Genomic DNA, 6,340 nt, shown 5'->3' with positions numbered 1-6,340 from the left:
AAAAAAAAAAAAACTAAAACTACAACGTTACCGACCCCCCCCCCCCCCCACCCAAAAACCTATGCACCCCCCCGCCCTCTTCTCTCTCCATTTCTCGTTGGTCATAAATGGGGTGCCCTCTAAATGAGGGGCAGTGTTTTCTCTGATCCCAAAAACATCTATAGGTTCAAAATGAAGAGCAAAATATAGGGATGATGAGGGGTAGGATTGTAAATTGTTGAACTAAGGGTGGTAGTATATAACTATATATAACAAGGATATTTCTCTTTGGTTCTAGTTATCTATAGTCTATATCCTTTTTCACTCTTGATGTTTAATTTCTATTCACTGACAATATGATATACATTATCATTTTAAGATGACTAATAATAGATTGATAATATATTGAGCTATCCCAATTTGGTAACATAAAAATGCAGAAAATAACATATTATAACCGGTTAAAAGATGCTGGTACTATGAAAATTTGTTACATTGCTCAGTGAGTTAAATCATATTTTTTTGCTATACAACTATGACTTGAACTTTACTGCTACTGCGAAATTCTATACATATCAAATGGAAGATATAAGAATAATAATCAAAAGTACACGAGGACTAAATAAAAAATTGTCTGAATTGTAGTCTTCTGTACATACTACAGTAATAGTTTATTTTGGCAGATATATCCTAATATTTTAGTTTTCATATCTAATCCTGTTCTTGTGTACTAATCTAAAGATAGGGCAAAGTGGTATATAGCATGTTGAGAGAGTTGATCCTATCTTTTTCATTCTTGCATATCTTCTGCTCTACTTTTTTGTTTCTCATTTGATGTCCGATATTTACAGTGGGGCTCGACTAAATATACGTCCCACATTAATGGATAAAGCGACCATCTAATAAAGGTGGGGTTAAACTGTGACACCTTAGGCGAATCCCACATCGACAAAACATGGGAGAGATGTTGGGTATATAAGTAGATAGGTCTTAGACTCTCGTAATGAGTTTTAAAGTCGCGCAGGCCTCGGCCCAAAGCAGACAATATCACTAGTGGGCTAAACAGTTTGTTCTAAGTTTATAGTTAAAATATCATGGTATAGCCAGTTTTCACACTGGTCAATAAAAAAATGAAAAATAGCCACTATTTTGCTGCAACAGGGACCGGTCCAGTATAATATACGGGAGTTCTGGTGCATTTGTGTACGAACTCCAGCATATTATGCTGGACCGGTATACTTTGCTAACTCCTATAAAATTTGCGGGAGACTGGAGCACCAGTGCTCCAAACTCCAATATATTATACTCGACAATTATACTTGCTGGAACTCCCGTAAAATTTGCGGGAGTTCCAGCATAGTTATCCTGGAACTCCCGTAAAATTTACGGGAGTTCAAGCATACTTATGCTGGAACTCCCGTAAAATTTGAGGGCGTATTTTTCTAGATTTTGAACAGTGTTTTCGCTCAGATTTAAAGTGGCTAAATTTCGATGACTTTTGAAACTTGGCTATTTTTTAACGACCAGTGGTAAATCTGGCTATTTTTTAATTTCTCCCAAGTTTATATATAATTTGACGTAGTAATATTCTATATATAGTAATTGGCCTAACACATGGAGTTATGCATATCCTTTGGGGGCAAGTGGTTTCTTAATCTTTGAAACAAATTGCACTAATGTTCTTTGAACGTTCAAACTGTATCCAAGTTTCACTCTTATTTTACCCTCTCTTTTTTGCCTATATTATTGGCTAAACTCATTTGCAAGAAACTTTAAGAAAGTCATTCCTTGTTTGTGTACCAAATCTCTCTTAGTTTATTATATGAATAGGGTACGTAACTCTATTTATTTTGTTGCCTGAACTGTTGAATATATACCGTCAGATGTCTCTATAATATTATCCTTATATAATATTCATTCATTATAAAAGGTATATTTTTCTTGGAATCAATCTTTATATTATATTATAATATATGTTTTCTATAACAGCACTTCACTATGGCAGCTAAAAAGTATCGGAACAAACGAATTTATTATAGGAAGGTAAAGAGTTAAAAATCTACGATCTCTTTCCACATCTCTCACTAAGTCAAGGTTGACAAGTTCAATAATGGTAGGATATAACTAATTAAGAATGATATTTAATAAATGTTTAAGTGCTTATTTAACACTCCACCAATTAGAATACTATGATTGATTTGGGAAAATGTAATAAAGACTCTATTTTGTTATAACATTAAATATTTTAAAACAAACTTAGTTGGCCAAAACAATTAATGTTTTGGACTAGAGGGGATACTGATTAGTGAATAAGATAACCTAATTGCAAATCGTGCTTAAATTCTACTTAAGATCAGAAAAACGTTGACTCCATAAAATGTGATTTTTATTAATGTGGACCAAGTATATATGCTGCATTAGTCCATAACTTTTCGGACTACAAGGGTCTATAGTACGCAGTCTTATCCTGGATTTCTACAAGAGGATGTTTCCATAGCTTAATTGAACCCGTAACATTCTAGTCAAATGGCCGGCAACAACTTTACCAGTTAACGCCAAGGCTTCCCTTCGCTTTATAAATCGTTTAGCTAAAATAATACTCTAGTACAGTACCGTAGCTGTGAAAAATAAGCTCAGATCATTGGTGTCAAACCAGGAATTTCAATTAGAGGATTCAAATAAATTCAAGGAACACTTCATCAGACGTGCGATCCGAACAATCTTTGAGCATATTTTATGCCACATTAAAATCTTTTTCTATATAAAGAAAAAACTCGACAATATATATATATATATATATATATATATATATATATATATATATATATATATATGTCATTAGTTTATCTAATAAAACTAAGTACTTACTAATTTTTTATTTTGAATTAAAATTGATTATTAGTGCAAGAAAATATGTATATTCGTGTATATAATTTAAATTCATCTATTTATTCACTGAATGAAAACCTTTGAGTAAGATTAAAGTTGTTTTCATGTGGCCTATCAGTCATGGTTCATTCGTAAAAATAACCACTAATAGACCGTCACATCACACATTTGGAGTGTGACCTTTCCCCGAACGACAGAGGCGGACCTATGTTATAGAACGAGGGGTCATCGGCACCTGTAATATTCGGCAAGAATTTCATGTATAAATGAATATGTCTTTACAAAATAGTGATATATTAGTACTGACACTCTATATACGAAGTAAATTTTGATAGAACGTAAATATGCACCCACTACTTCTAAATTTGGGGTCCGCCTCCGAATGATGTATAAATACGAAATACTTTGTATATCGAACTATTTTTTTTACATGAATTTATTCAGTGAATTTCCAGTTGGACATAAGTCATATCAATGTCAGAAATCCTGGTCCTCTTCTTCCTTTTCTCTTCCTCTATCTGTAATCTGTCCACTGCCACACCCCTTAACCTAACCAACCCACTACTTTTCATTTAATTGTTTTTCTTTCTTTTTCACTCCCATAACTTTCTCACATTCTTTTCCCATCCAAAAAAAAAAAAAAATTATTATATTATATGCATGTTGCTGCTGCTGCTGCTGTTTATCCTCAGCTTTGTCATAATCATCAAACTGCTCCCCCGATAGAAACGGGGGACTTTTCTTTTCCTTCTTTTTAACAAAAAATAATAATTGATCATTTGCATGACTGACACTTAATAATTCTTCCCCTTTTATATATTCTCCTTTTTTAGGCAGATCATTTCAGAGAGACTGAGATACTCCTCTTCAATGCAGAATCTTTTTCTTTTTCCCTTTCTTTCCACCTTTATAACGGGCTTGTCTTAGCTCTTTTTAGTCTTTTGACACGTAGTGGCACGTAATGTAGTCAATATATCATGTCAATTTGTTTGAATTTTTGCGTAGTATGAGAGTCAAATTTATCAATTTTTGGTATAAATTCGAACATAAAATCTTTAAATTTTTTAAATAAAAGTTACATATTTAGATATTACATAAAAAGTACTACTATAAGTTATAATAAGTAACAATTCAAAATATTTAAAAATTATTTACAAAAGATATGATCAAAGAAAACGTTGTTTGACACTCTAAATAGTAATGATTTAGTTCCTTTTTAACGGATGGAGTACGTCTAATAAGAATTAGAGGTAATAAGTGTCTTGCAAAATTTAAGTGCATTGTGGAAACATTGGGACAAATTGAGGAAATATTTATGTGTTATCTCTAATTTTCCGGAAGTATTTCTTTAGAATATTTAGCCGTTTTCTCTTATCTACCTAGAAGAATTGAAATTTGAGTAAATATCAGTAGTACATAGTAAAGTTAATTGGTCAAACATGAAGTTAAAGTTTTATATGTTACTGGTTTGATCGATTCAATAAATAATATGATGTAACACTAGTAAAATTATCATATTTTTGGGCATTCACATGCAACAACTTTTAATAACATATCATTGTTTGTGATGCAAGAGTGATCAAAACACCTAAAAACTCACCCAAAAAAAGATTTTTTTTTCTTTTCTTCAAGCTTAGGTCTTCGACTGTGTCCTTTAAATGGAAGTGTAGCAATAGCAACAGGCTTGAAAATTATTGAAAGTGAAATTTAAGAACCTAAGAGCGTGGCCAAGTGGTCAATGAAGTATAATTAGATTTCATATTCAAATTTCAACAGATCATTTCAAGTTTTAGTGGACAGGGTTACCTCTTCTTAGGCCGAGGGTCTATCGAAAACAATCTCTCTACCTTCACAAGGTAGGGGTAAGGTCTACCTATACACTACCTGCCCCGACCCCACTTATGTGATTTCATTGGGTATGTTATTGTTGGTGGTGGTGGTGGACAGAGTTACCCGGTATCTGTACTAATAGGAGATAATGGGTACCATGGAAATTAATTGAGGTGTGTGCAAACTGACGCGATACTATAATTATCAAAAAATGAAAAAGGTAATTAAAAAGAAAAAAAGAAAAATAAATAGAATGCATAAGGAGAGAGAGATTGAGAGAGGGTGCATTAGGTGTGTCCCTAAGCGAGGACACTAACCCTTGTCTTACGGGTCTTGGGGTAATTTTATTCTTAACATTTAGGGACAGATTGGAAGAAAATCTTGATTCCTAAGGAATTTCACTCTCTCTCTCTCTCTCTCTCTCTCTCTCTCTCTCTCTCTCTCTCTCTCTACCTTTGTGTGTGTCTAATAATTTCTTATTTAATTCTCTCTCTTTCAAATGCATGAACAACAGAATTGACTGAATTAAATATTATTGTTTTTTTAGGTTTTTTATTCGATGTCCGGTATACGTATTGGGAGTCGACTAAATTCGGATTTGCGCTGAAAATTTTCACATTAAGGATAAAACGCACCCTAATAAAGGAGATTATATACGAAGAGCTCGAAACCGAGACCTCTAGTTAAGGATGAAAGAGTACTTACCAAATCACTCCACCACAATCCTTGTCGGTAAGTATTGTTTCAAGTGAGAGTGAAAACTTCATTTTAAAAATTCTTTCACTCAATTCTTTATCCTTTTTGTTTTTATGCAAAAAGTATATCATTCTTTCACATGTCTTAGAATCTCAGTTTCGTTCTTTGTACTTTGTATGATAATGCTTATATAATACTGTAGACATCGAAATGTTAATGGATCGAGTTAAATTCTAAATTTAAGATACTACAAGATCTCTTGAAATTCTAGGAGTCTGTCAGTGTTGCTTAGATGCTACTCTACCAAAACCGTAGGTCACTCTTATAAAAAGGGTTACGTAATCCTTTAAAAAATATCTCAAAAATGGAGATCATCTCGAAAATCCCATAAACTCACGCGATATTCACAAAGAGATCAAGAAGTGGCCGAATAATTCTTGATAATCAAATACTTCAAGAAGATCCACAACATACTTCATGGAAATCAAATAAATCCATGAAAGCCCGCACCATCCTACGTTCGAGAAACACGCTGTTCTAGCCCTCGAATCACGGAGATAATCAGGAGAGTTGTACCCGCGTCTTTTTATGAATAAAATTATGTTCCTTCATATTTATATTGTGGTTGTAATTTATTTTTGAATCACGAAATTTTATTGCGAACAAATACTATCTCGTATCAAGCTAGACAACGGCTAAATATAGACTCATCGATCGAATGTAAGGTACAAAAATACTAATGTTGTTTATTTAATTGATTTGAAAAATGGTGGAAGAAACAAATTTTCCTTTCTCTTGAAAATTTCCCAAATCTATCTTCTTGTTTTTGTTTACTAGAATATGATTTTTGGAATTTATTGACCACCTTTCGGAATAAAGAACAACAACAAAACTAGTATAATTTCGAGTGAATTGGGGAGGGTAGTGAGTATGGAGACCTTATTTT

The sequence above is a fragment of the Nicotiana attenuata genome, unplaced genomic scaffold (genome assembly GCF_001879085.1).
Source record: "Nicotiana attenuata strain UT unplaced genomic scaffold, NIATTr2, whole genome shotgun sequence".
Taxonomy (NCBI): Eukaryota; Viridiplantae; Streptophyta; class Magnoliopsida; order Solanales; family Solanaceae; genus Nicotiana; species Nicotiana attenuata.
The sequence above is the reverse complement of the archived record's forward strand: the minus strand, read 5'-3'. Positions refer to the sequence as shown.